Genomic DNA, 13,485 nt, shown 5'->3' with positions numbered 1-13,485 from the left:
CTCTGCACCCCCTATTGCTACACCCCTGATGAGACCTGTTATAACATAAGTGGTAATAATCAGGCATAATATGTGTAACGATTGCGGGTTTCTATCTCCGTGGTCAGCGCACAAGATGCGCGCTGACACAGTGGAAATCCTCCACAAACGTGTAATTTGGAGAACCCAGGTTAGGTGCAATGCACCAGCAGAGGGTAATTCCCACCGGCAGATGGAGTCGTGGAGTGCAGACGAGCACAGCCTCTGCACGGCCACAGATGCCAGATGGGAATTGTACAGATAAAGGCAAAGTAGGGCACGATAGCCCTCTAAGAGAAAGAGCACAGAGACAGGATGAATGTGTGTTCCCCAATCTAGTCGCCACCCAGCGACGGTGAACACACATCAACAGAAACAAAGCGAGAACGCAATCGCAAGAATGGTGATTGCCAAATAGTGACACGAGGTTGAGCAGGACAGAACAGAGTAGCAAAGGCACAGCAAACAACAATGATCAGAACATCAAGGAAAATAACAAACGCTAGCTAAACGCAAACACCGCACTCATTCGCAACAGCGAACGAGTTTACGGCGCGGTCTCCACACGATAAGCGCAACAGAGACAAGCACGCCACCCTAACCAACGACACACAAATGAACACAAATAGACTGAGACAGACAGAATAAACGCTTGCGAAAGCAAGCAATCAACACAGACAAACAGGTTGCGTAGACGCAGGGCCGTTTCTTGCCCCGTTCAGCCGGTTCTGCTGAACGGGGCGCCGATGAGAGACAGATTGGGGGGGGCGCCAGGCAGAAGGATGTGACTGCTAGGAGCCGGTGACGCGCGGATGCGGTGCAGCGAGAGGCAGGAGGAGCCGTGCGCACCAGCGCGATCACCGGCTTCAGTTCGCGTACCCCCCCCAGTGTGCCTCCCGTTGCTGCCTGCCTCTCTTGCAGACCTCAGCGCTGGCGGCGACCTGACCAGAGAGCGTCAGAGCAGAGCGCACACTACCGCAGACAATGCACATGCGGAAGTGATGTCATTGACCATGACCACTTCCTGGATGCCATGAAGTGATGCTGGTGGTAGTGTGCGCTCTGCTCTGCCGTTCTCTGGTCAGGTCGCCGCCAGCTCTGAGTTCTGTGCCGTGCTCCGGTTGGGTCGGCGCCACCTCTAAGGTCTGTGTAAGCCCTGCATAGCACCCTGCAGAGCACCCAGCCCAGCAAAGCACCCTGCACAGCCCCCAGCATCCAGCCCAGCAAAGCACCCTGCACAGCCCCCAGCATCCAGCCCAGCAAAGCACCCTGCACAGCCCCCAGCATCCAGCCCAGCAAAGCACCCTGCACAGCCCCCAGCATCCAGCCCAGCAAAGCACCCTGCACAGCCCCCAGCATCCAGCCCAGCAAAGCACCCTGCACAGCCCCCAGCATGCAGCCCAACATAGCACCCTGCAGAGCCCCCAGCCCAGCAAAGCACCCTGCACAGCCCCCAGCACCCAGCCCAGCAAAGCACCCTGCACAGCCCCCAGCATCCAGCCCAGCATAGCACCCTGCAGAGCCCCCAGCATCCAGCCCAGCAAAGCACCCTGCACAGCCCCCAGCATGCAGCCCAACATAGCACCCTGCAGAGCCCCCAGCCCAGCAAAGCACCCTGCACAGCCCCAGCACCCAGCCCAGCATAGTACCCTGCAGAGCACCCAGCCCAGCAAAGCACCCTGCACAGCCCCCAGCATGCAGCCCAACATAGCACCCTGCCAAGCACCCAGCCTAGCATAGCACCCTGTCCAGCCCCCAGCATGCAGCCCAGCAAAGCACCCTGCACAGCCCCCAGCATGCAGCCCAGCAAAGCACCCTACACAGCCCCCAGCATGCAGCCCAACATAGCACCCTGCAGAGCACCCAGCCCAGCATAGCACCCTGCACAGCCCCCAGCATGCAGCCCAGCAAAGCACCCTGCACAGCCCCCAGCATGCAGCCCAGCAAAGCACCCTGCACAGCCCCCAGCATGCAGCCCAGCAAAGCACCCTGCACAGCCTCCAGCATGCATTCCAACATAGCACCCTGCAGAGCACCCAGCATAGCACCCTGCACAGCCCCCAGCATGCAGCCCAGCAAAGCACCCTGCACAGCCCCCAGCATGCAGCCCAGCAAAGCACCCTGCACAGCCCCCAGCATCAGAGCCGGATTAAGGCCGAATGGGGCCCTAAGCAAAGTAGCAGGTTTGGGCCCCCTCTGCTCCCCACCCCTGCATAAAATTATTATTTATATAGCACCGACATCTTCTGCAGTGCTGTACAGAGTATATAGTCTTGTCACTTAACTTTCCTTCAGAGGAGCTCACAATCTAATACCTGCCATAGTCATGTCTATGTATGTATCATGTAGTGTCTGGGGCCAATTTATGGGGAAGCCAATTAACTTATCTGTATGTTTTTGGGTTGCGGGAGGAAACTGGAGTGCCCGGGGAAATCCACGCAGACACAGAGAGAACATATAAACTGCTTGCAGATGTTTCCATAGCTTGGATTCAAACCAGGAATCCTGCGCTACAAGACGCTATAGCACTGACATCTGCATCACTTTAAAGACAAACACTTATATAGCGCTTTTCTCCTGGCAGACTCAAAGCGCCGGAGCTGCAGCCACTAGGGTGCGCTCTATAGGCAGTAGCAGTGTTAGGGAGACTTGCCTAAGGTCTCCTGCTGAATAACTGCTGGCTTACTGAACAGGCAGAGCCGAGATAGATTCAAACCCTGGTCTCCTGTGTCAGAGACAGAGCCCTTAACCATTACACCATCCAGACACTTTACAGAGTACATAGTCATGTCACTGACTGTCCTCAGAAGAGCTCACAATCTAATCCTACCAATAGTCATAGTCTAATGTCCTACCATATTATTATTATGTATTTATATAGCACTGACATCTCCGACAGCACTTCACATAGTACATAGTCATGTCACTGACTCTCCTCAGAGGAGCTCACAATCTAATCCTTCCATAGTCATAGTGTAATGTCCTACCATATTATTATTATTTATTTATTTATATAGCACTGACATCTTCTGCAGCACATGTCAGAGTACATAGTCACGTCATTCACTGTCCTCAGTAGAATTCACAATCCAGCTGCTCCTGGCATGCATTGCCAATGAGTGCAGGAACAAGCTTCAGAAGCAGCCTTTCGAAGTGCGGCCAGGATGGTGACCCCCGTAGGTAACCAATTGCGCTCCCTTTACCCCCCAGGCACCCCTTATGGCATGCAGTGTTCCAAACCTTCCTCATGGGGAGGTTCAATGCAAAAACATTTTTTTTATTTGCACAGTTACCAAGTGTGATTGTACAAGGGGGGAGGGGGTCACTACACTGTCCTAGGATCAGATACAGGCAACTGAACTCAATGACACCAATCTCAGCTTCTACACAGACAGGTCTGATCCAGCTGGACAAGACACAGACAGCAGGAGAGATGATTTGGCTGGAGAGCTCTGCACTGCAGTGCACAGCACAGGTCTCTCTGACACAGCCTGTCACTGAGCCTGCACTTCTTGTCTCTAGTCTGCTCTAAAACGGAGTGCTGAGCTCTGCAGCCAAATCACCTCTCCTGCTGTGTCTCCCCCCAGCTGGATTGGGCAGGTTTTTCCCCTTCTATAGATCGAGTTAGGTGCCTGTGGTTACCTGCTGTCTGGGGTGGAGAACAGCTATGAGGACAGTAGTGTTGTCCGGATCATGAACGATTCGGATCTTTGATCCGAATCTATTTTGTGAGTCGAATCATCCGAATCATCAAAATGAGTGATTCGGATCGCAAAGGGGGCGGGCCAGGAGCGACACGCCCCCTCTCAGCGGGCAACGGGGTCCTGGAAGCAGAGCAGAGATGGATCGCTCTGTTGAAGGGGAGGCAGCCTTGCACAGCCTCAGGTAGATGAGAGAGAGGGGACATCGGTGCCACTGCCAGATATGTGTAGAGCACACATACTGGCTGCAATGTGCTGCTCATTATAGGCTGTCCCAGTTGTGCATAGTGAACACATTGGAAACTTTTGGCACAGCTCAGTAACGTTACAGGCAGCATGCTGGGCTAGGACAGGGCAGGCACTGTAATTGCTGTGCAATTGGGTAGCACGGTGGCGTAGTGGTTAGCTCTCTCGCCTTGCAGTGCTGGGTCCCTGGTTCGAATCCCAGCCAGGGCACTATCTGCAAAGAGTTTGTATGTTCTCTCCGTGTCTGCGTGGGTTTCCTCCGGGCACTCCGGTTTCCTCCCACATTCCAAAAACATACGGATAAGTTAATTGGCTCCCCTAAAATTGGCCCTAGACTACAGTACTTACACTACATAATATAGACATATGGCAATGGTAGGGATTAGATTGTGAGCTCCATTGAGGGACAGTTAGTGACAAGATATATATATACACTGTACAGCGCTGCGTAATATGTTGGCGCTATATAAATACTAAATAATAATAATAATAATATGATCCTCATGCACTGCTCTATACAGCTGCACTTTACTTCTGGGAATGCTTTGGGGAATGGGAGTTGGGAGTATACAGATGAACATATAGGTGAAATATATGTAAGGCATAATGAGCAGCATGTGGGTATTATGTGCAAACATTTCTGCTCTCTGCTCGTCCCTCCTTCCTTCTCTGTCCACTCCCTGCCCTCTGTCCATCTTCCCCCCTTCTCTGTGTGTCCACCCCCCCTCCCCTTCTCCTGTCCTGCTAGTCATTTCACCCCCGAATGCTTCCCTTGTAAAATTATCCGAGATTCGGATCAAAGATCCGGATCTTTTCAATGATCCGATTCGAATCATCCGGATCATTGAAAAGATCCGAACTTCGCATCTCTAGAGGACAGAGGACTCCTGGACACATGCTGCAGCCTGCAAGCTGCTGTGCACGGTGGATGGGGATTTGGGGGCGTGCCCAGCTCACTATGCTGGCTCTCTCTTTTTCATTGGCAGAGAGAGGCCCCAAAATGAAAGGGACTTACTGATTGGTGGGCGGGAGGGGCAGAAAGAGGCCTGTTAATTTTTTTAGCTCAGATGCCTGGGGACAAGCCTGACTATGCAGGGAAACTACAGTCGTGGCAATGAGCTCCTTTTTAGGTGGACACCTGTCCCAAAAGGACAGACAGTGTGGACACTAACTATTCAGTGTCATTTGTACAGACTGCCTCTCCAAATATGGACAGTTGGCAACCCTGATGGGGCCCTTTAGACCCTGAATGGGGCCCTAAGCAGCTGCTTGATTTGCCTGGTTGAAAATCCGGCCCTGCCCAGCATGCAGCCCAACATAGCACCCTGCAGAGCACCCAGCCCAGCAAAGCACCCTGCACAGCCCCAGCACCCAGCCCAGCATAGCACCCTGCACAGCCCCCAGCATGCAACCCAGCATAGCACCCTGTACAGCCCCCAGCATGCAGCCCAGCATAGCACCCTGCACAGCCCCCAGCATGCAGCCCAGCAAAGCACCCTGCACAGCCCCCAGCATGCAGCCCAGCAAAGCACCCTGCACAGCCCCCAGCATGCAGCCCAGCAAAGCACCATGCACAGCCTCCAGCATGCAGCCCAACATAGCACCCTGCAGAGCACCCAGCATAGCACCCTGCACAGCCCCCAGCATGCAGCCCAGCAAAGCACCCTGCACAGCCCCCAGCATGCAGCCCAGCAAAGCACCCTGCACAGCCCCCAGCATGCAGCCCAACATAGCACCCTGCAGAGCACCCAGCCCAGCAAAGCACCCTGCACAGCCCCAGCACCCAGCCCAGCATAGCACCCTGCACAGCCCCCAGCATGCAGCCCAGCATAGCACCCTGCACAGCCCCCAGCATGCAGCCCAGCATAGCACCCTGCACAGCCCCCAGCATGCAGCCCAGCATAGCACCCTGCTGAGCCCCAGCATGCAGCCCAGCATAGCACCCTGCAGAGGCCCAGCACCCAGCCCAGCATATATCCCTGCAGAGCCCCAGCACCCAGCCCAGCAGAGCACCCTGCACAGCCCCCAGCATGCAGCCCAGCATAGCACCCTGCACAGCCCCCAGCATAGCACCCTGCACAGCCCCCAGCATGCAGCCCAGCAAATTAAAAAAAATGGTGAGTTGGTTTCAAGAAGCCTTTTGACATGATTTCACTTAGCAGCTCTGATTTTGGGGAAGTAAGGGGGGGGGGGGGGGAATGGTTGGGGGGGGCATATTCTTTGACTCTCGAACTGGGTGAAATTTAACCTAGAAACTGCCCTGCGTAGACGCTTGCTAATCGGTTGCCTCACACCAGGCAACAGCAGGCGTAAACACAGGACAAGACAGACAGATGAATGGAAAACGGGAATAGGAGAGATAAGATCCGCCGCTCTTCCGCCAGAGCGAGTGCGATCCGGGTTCAGGGACAGGACAGGAAAGATCTACTGCTCTTTCCGCCAGAGCGAGTGCGATCCGGGTTCAGGGACAGGACAGGAAAGATCCACTGCTCTTTCCTCCAGAGCGAGTGCGAACCAAGTACAGAATAGGCTTAGCAGGATCCACTGCAAGACAGACAGGTGAGGTAGCCAGTAGCAACCGCTGCTCCAGCTTACACTCCAGGAACACAGATCAGAAGGATCCACAGCCGCTACCGCTAGAGGCTAGTGCGATCCAAACAGATGAACAGAAGGGGCTACCAGTAGCAACCGCTGCTCTGGTTAGCACCCCCAGACAGACAGAACGATTTCCTGTCGACCACCGCTGGCGACAGGACAATCGCAGCAAAGAGGCAACACAGACAAAAGAGATAAAGCAACCTGACTGCACTAGAGAAGCTGCCTAGTGCAGTCCCAAGATTTACTCTAAGATAAACTTTAGCAAACAAACAGGGCTGATACTCTAGGAGAGTTCATCAGAAACAAACCATGAAGGATGACCAGCAAAGGATTCTGGGAAAACATGGCTTTTATACTGCCAGCCTTCAAAGGAGGCAGCTAGGCGATTTGCATAACAAATGTATGCAAATTCCTCAGCAGCAGAGCAGGTCAGAAACTTGCAAAGCAAAGACAGGTCTCTCTTCCAGAGACCTGCAGCCCACAGACTAGAGGAATGGTCAAACAGCTGTCTGCCTGTGCAGCCAGCTGAGCGGATCATTACAATATGCAAATCTGTAGTCCATGGTGATTAGCAAAAATTTAGCATAATTGTAATTTCACATTGTAATGCACAATTATGATACAAAATCGTAATGTGAAATTATAGGTAACATTGTAATTAATTTTGTTTGTAAACAAACCTAATCAGGAACTGTAATTATGCAATTTTGCATCATTTTCACGTAATTTTGGGCCGACTTTTCTAAGTATGTTAAGGGGAATAGTGGGAATATGATTAAAAAAATTTTTTTTTTCCAAAAAGTAGTTTTTAGGAACGATTTTAAAAATGCAAAGTAAAAACTTTATTTTTCTGAGCTTACAAAACATTTTTCCTTTGTGTTTTTAAAATCGATTTTCTCAAAAACTACAAGGTCTTTTTGTAAAATGATTTTTTTGTATTGTTCCCACCCTTCTTCTCCTTAACATACGTAGCAGTTTTGGTGACGATAGCATGTATGGGTGCTTTGCTTTCAACCACTAAGGTCAGCACAAAATTACACGAAAATTACGTGTAATTACGATTGGATTACACTAAATCAGTTGAATGTCCAAATCATAACTATGTATTGCCATAATTGGGGAAATTGATGCAAAATTTTATGTAATCGTAATTAACAAAGCGCTTCTAAATATCACAAATCGCTAAAAAAATGCCAGGGAAAATCCCTTTAAAAAGCGCTTACAAAAGCGCTCAGCGCTTGCTATTGCACTTGCGATTTATAATGGGAACAAAGCCTTAGGGCCAATTTGCAGCGTCTCCTCGCACGTGATTCAGACGGGGAATCACAGGCTTCTGAATCGCATGTGGGAGAAAAAGTCAGCCGGCGTGCTGCACTTTTTCACATTACACATCGGAATTCCCCTAGTGGGTGCATGGCACGTAGGATGCGCATTTGGGCTCCGCAGAAATGAAATTTCTGCATTTCCGATCGGAAACCGGAAATCGGAATTCCGCGGAAATCCAATTTAACCCCAACTCGGTCATTTTAGCCCAGTCACAGAACTCGGAAGCATTTGACCAATCAGAAAATACAAAATTTATTCAGAAATATCGATCACCAGATTCTGTTTTTCCAATTCCCTATTCTCCCATTTCCTTTTTTTAATTTTGTCTTTTTTTTTTTTGTCTTTTTTTTTTTTGCATTCTCTGATGCAAAAAAAATTTACAAAAAATGACAAACAGAATGCTCCTTTGAGGCTTTGTTCACATTGCGTTCCGTTCGCGTGTCCATCCGTTTTTGTGCTAAGCGGTTTTCTAAGCATTTTTTCTGAGCGGTTTTGTAATTCACTCCCTGATGCAAGTCAGGAAGTGAACTCTTTGACCCGGAAAAGAATAAATGCATTGTATTTATTCTTAATAATAAGCTAATAATAATGCGAGCACAATGGCCTTAAAGAGACTCTGAAGCGAGAATAAATCTCGCTTCAGAGCTCATAGTTAGCAGAGGCACGTGTGCCCCTGCTAAACCGCCGCAATAGCGCCGCTAAACGGGGGTCCCTTGACCCCCAAACTCCCCACTGCGACACTTGGTCGCAGACTTGGTCGCTCCTGGAGGCAGGGCTAACGGCTGCAGCCCTGCCTCCAGTCGCGTCTGTCAGCGGCGCATCGCCGCCTCTCCCCTGCCCCTCTCAGTGAAGGAAGACTGAGAGGGGCGGGGGAGAGGCGGAGTTACGCGCTGACAGACGCGCGTGGGGCAGGGCTGCGGCGGTTAGCCCTGCCTCAACCAGGAAGCGCTCCCCCGCATTACGGAGGGGATTTGGGGGGACAGGGACCCTCGTTTAGCCGCGGGATAGCGGCGGTTTAGCAGGGGCACACGTGCCCCTGCTATCTATGAGGTCTGAAGCGAGATTTATTCTCGCTTCAGACTCTCTTTAAAGGGGAACTGAAGAGAGAGGTATATGGAGGCTGGCATGTTTATTTCCTTTTAAGCAATACCAGTTGCCTGGCAGCCCTGCTGATCCTGTGCCTCTAATACTATTAGCCATAGCCCCTGAACAAGCATGCAGCAGATCAGGTGTTTCAGACTTTAAAGTCAGATGTGACAAGACTAGCTGCATGCTTGTTTCTGGTGTTATTCAGATACTCCTGCAGAGAAATAGACCAGCAGGGCTGCCAGGCAACTGGTATTGATTAAAAGGAAATAAATATGGCAGCCTCCATATACCTCTTACTTCAGTTCCCCTATAATGCGCGTTTTTGTACGTGTTCGCCGATACCTTCCATTGATGCGGGATCACCCCGAAAATGGAACACGCAATGCTTTCTTAGCCGCACCGCGCACGACCCGCGCTGATATGAACCTTCTCATAGACATTCACTGGCCACGCGGTCGGGGATGTTTTGAAAAACTGCAGGCGGGCAGAAAAAAGCTGAAAACACCTGCAGTGCGAACAAGCCCTGAAATTGGAAAATCAGAAAAATGGAAAATCACAAAAACAGAAAATCGGAAAATGTTAAATCAGAAAATTGGAAATCGAGATTTCCACGGAATCGAAAATGCGCATTTCTGACTATACTACGGCAAGAGAGATTCAGATGTGTCTCACAGCCAAGCTGTGCTGGCCTCCCATCTAGCAAGGCACAGGGCCAATTTTCTCATGAAGCAAGATGAAACATCAGGCGCAGAGATTACAGGGCAGCCATGTCTGTACTGTGTGTTTACACTTACAACATGAAGTCAGAGTAGGAGGAGAAGTGAGAGGAGAGCGAGTAGGGTAAAGAGGTCAACATTGGGGAAAAGCAGCTTGTTGTGCTGTGTGAGGAGTCTGATAGTGAGTGAGGAGGGAGGAGGCAGAAGAGCAGCAGTGTTTAATTTGACTTGCACAGCAGAAGGGAGGAGGTGGCACGGCTGTCCTGACTAAGGAGCAATGGAGGACAGCCGACTAGCTGAGGGTTAGCAGTTTGTTTGTCACAGACTTGCAGCCAGACAGCCAGTGTATTATTGTGTTGAGCTGTAGCATGTCATGTCTCAAGTTGTTGCATATGCTCCCTTGCTGACTGAGAACATTAAATGAAGCGTGGCATAATAGCATTACCTAACAAAACTCGCACCACAGCTACTGTATAACGTGCTGTGCAAATTGTCAAGTGCTGTGCGATTATTCAAAATTGGTAAGGGGGATTGAGTGGGGGCGCATCCTCACAAGTTTGCCTCAGGCAGCAAAAAGCCTAGAACCGGCCCTGGAAAGATGCATGCCGACACTGTGTGGAAATGGCCCCTCTGTGACATCACTACATACCCGGATAAAATGTTATGAAAGATGTCAGCAGTACATAAATCCTACATAATAAAACCCATGTGTCTCGGTGTCCTGTCCCTGTGTGTGTGTCCCTTCTTCCAGACCTGACAGTTTTCTGTCTGAGAACCTCATTGCATTGTGGGAAATAACAGCTTTTTCCAACCGCCAAGCAAGCAACATCTCCCTGTGTACATATACTGCAGACAGCGGTGGAGGAAAGGTGAGCGTGACGCATCTGTGCTCGCGTTGCTGGGGGGGGGGCGCCTGTAGACTAGCGCCCATTTTTCAATGGGCGGGCTTTTTGGAGCTAGTCTACTTTAGGGGACCCACCGCAAATCCCCAAAGACAATTTCAGCTGGGCTGCAAAACGGAACAAATGTCTTCTGTTTGCTTGTTTAAACCTCCACAAGCCTTATATCCTCTGGTAGCTAAGCATGCCCTCTAACGAATTTTGCGGGTTTCGGTCAAAAAAAAGTTGTAACTGACTGTACAGGAGCTGCCGAACGGTCCATCAGCCATCTTGGTTCTGCTCTGCAGGTCGTTTCTTCCTCCTCATTGGAGGGATTGTTCGGCGGGGGCATGCCAGCTTTTGTCAGCAGCTAACAAACCCTCCAATGAGGAGGAAGAAAGGTACCTGCACAGCAGAACGAAGACGGTCGACGGAACCGAGATTAAGGCCGTTCGGCGGCTCCTACACAGCCAATTTCAACTTTTTTTTGACCGAAAACCTCACAATTCGTTAGAGGATATGCTGACCTATCCATGGGTATAAGGCTTGTGGGGGTTTAAACAAGGTGAAAGCGGACATTTGTTCCATTTCTGCAGCCCAGCTGAAAGTGTCTATGGGGATTTGAGGTGGGTCCCCTAAAGTAGACTAGCTCCGGCATTTTTACTAGTACATAATAACATCTTATTAGCCAATTTGTTTCAATTATATGAGCAGTTCAATCAATCGTGAGTTATGTAGGGGGATAAAACTTGCTGGAATGACAGGGGATAAGGTGTTTAGGTGCGGTCTGCGCCCCATAGAATTGCAATGTTAATCTTCATTTAGAAAGTTTGATTGAGGTTTGAATTTTTAGAGTTTTTTATATTTTGGAATGTACCGATATTCACAGAGATTTGCTAATCTACAGAGATCTGCAGAGACTGTGTACTCTGCAAGGATTTGACCTTCATCTGAGGGCTGTGCTGACAGGACAGGGAAGGGCTTCTCGGTACAATCTGACCTGCAGTCTGATCTGTTGGCAGACACAATTCATGTAAACAGCTCCTTCACTCCCTGCTACAACCTATGATCAGAGCCGACATAATGTGTAGTATATGGAGGAAGAAGGCAGAAGTCGACACTGCAAGCAAATCGGTTTATTCCAATATGCAAACAGCAACATTGTAAGGTGCTAACAGGTGCAGCAGATCGACATTTAGATGCACATTCCGGTCCTGGTGGGCAGCCAGTAGGTGATGGATGGTGGGTGCAAGGCACAGCTGCCTGACGGCCGTTTCGCACAAAATAGCATTTCTACGGTGGCACTGAGTCTCTCTTGGCATAGCATGCATAGTATGGTAGCTGGTTAACTTGCCAGCCCTGGATGGTACAATTGTAACCCTCCCATATACAATGTAGAGCCAACGCTTGGCTCTATCTCTCCAATCCTTCCGGCATAATGTGTGTGTAGCACAGTTATAACCATTTCTGAAAACATGCAAGAATAGAACTTTCTGGCAGATATTTCATTGAACAAGATTGAGGGCCCTTTCACCCTGGCACAGTGCATCGTGGCAATTTACTGCACTGGTACCACAGGGAAATGAAAGTCTATGGGTGCTTTCATGTTATCTGTGGTGCAGTGCGCCGGAAAGTGCTCAATCTGACGCTCTTCCAAAACTACGGTAGCGCACGTATCTGCGTCGTCGTGCGGCGGACCGGAAGTCATGTAAGTCTATGGCGACGCAGGGATTTGAAAAACGTTGGTGGCTGCGTTGTGACGCGTTTGCGTGGAAGCGTATTTTAACATGCTTCCATGCACTTCTGTATTTCAAAAACAGGAAATGAAAGCAAGCATCACTTCCTGTTTGGCTGGATGCCAGAAGGGGAATGCCGCTTAGCAACATGGTATTCCCTAAAGGTCTGTTTTTGGCGGTGCGTGGGGAGCACTACAACACGATCGCCAATCCACAGTGTGACGCTGGCCTGAAACATTCAGATGGTGTACTAGTTGGGGGGGGGGGATATTGTTTTGACCAGGATTCTAAATCTTGTAGCCATTGCATCCTAGCCCACTGTTGCGGCCGGGAGCAGGAAAGAATGGCACACTGCTCCAGAGCTACATTATGGTGCCATTCTAGTCTATGGTAAACAATGTTTTACCGGCTTCAATGGTTACTTTATGGTGCATTGGCATAACGTTATTTATCCTTACCATTAAACCAGTAAATACCATTAGCGAATACATTTTCTTACCAGTAATTCAATTTTGATGTGAAGTGAAAGATGGCTGCCAACTGTAGCGTTTAATAGCAAAGCCCCTGCAAGTGATAGAAACACCAAATCACTTTTCTCAAAAACTATAAAGTCTTTTTAGGTCTCTTTCCCACCAGGACATTGCGTTTTAGGGGACGTTATAGGTCGCATAACGTCAGGGCTGCCATCAGAAATTTTGGGCCCCCTCACACATCATCAGGCCTGGGCCCCCCTCCCTGGGCCCACTCACTGGTTTCTGTGCCCACCCACTAGCCACTCCACCCCTGAGTCCATGCGCGAAGTGCGCTGCGGCAAAAAATGTGCATGGCTCCGACACTGAAGAAAGTGGCATGCATAGCGTGATGCGGCAAAAAGTAGGCGTGACCATGACATGTGGGTGGAGCCAAATACTAGCAAAAAACAGGTAGTCCCCGGTTAACAAATGAGATAGGGACTTGTAGGTCCGTTCTTATCCTTCATCCATTATCTTTTCCCCCCTCTTTTCTTCCTGTGCCTCTTTTGTCCCACTGTCTCACCTCAGTTTGTGTCTGACAATAAATAACGTTATAAAATAAAACATTAACGGAATCAGCATGCATTATTTTTTCCCAGCGCCTCTTTTGACTGTATGCAATGGCCCAACTGAACACCCACTACTACCTCATTCTCTCGGCTATG

At 50.0% G+C, this 13,485-nt stretch overlaps 1 protein-coding gene across 5 annotated transcripts in view; it reads right to left on the bottom strand.

Moving 5' to 3' along the window:
- The window catches only part of LOC137534115 (pancreatic lipase-related protein 2-like), a 107,725-nt gene that overhangs the window by 65,872 nt on the left and 28,368 nt on the right, over positions 1–13,485 (bottom strand). The window contains exon 2 of one of the 5 annotated variants that reach the window (XM_068255481.1): positions 12,808–12,872. The exons of 2 other annotated variants lie outside the window; for them this stretch is intronic. The gene's annotated coding sequence lies outside the window, so the exon portion shown is untranslated. 2 more of the 5 variants (XM_068255483.1, XM_068255484.1) reach the window with 2 other exon arrangements.

Source organism: Hyperolius riggenbachi, chromosome 10 (genome assembly GCF_040937935.1).
Source record: "Hyperolius riggenbachi isolate aHypRig1 chromosome 10, aHypRig1.pri, whole genome shotgun sequence".
Taxonomy (NCBI): domain Eukaryota; kingdom Metazoa; phylum Chordata; class Amphibia; order Anura; family Hyperoliidae; genus Hyperolius; species Hyperolius riggenbachi.
Note: the sequence above shows the minus strand (reverse complement) of the source record. Positions and strands in the feature narration are given on the sequence as shown.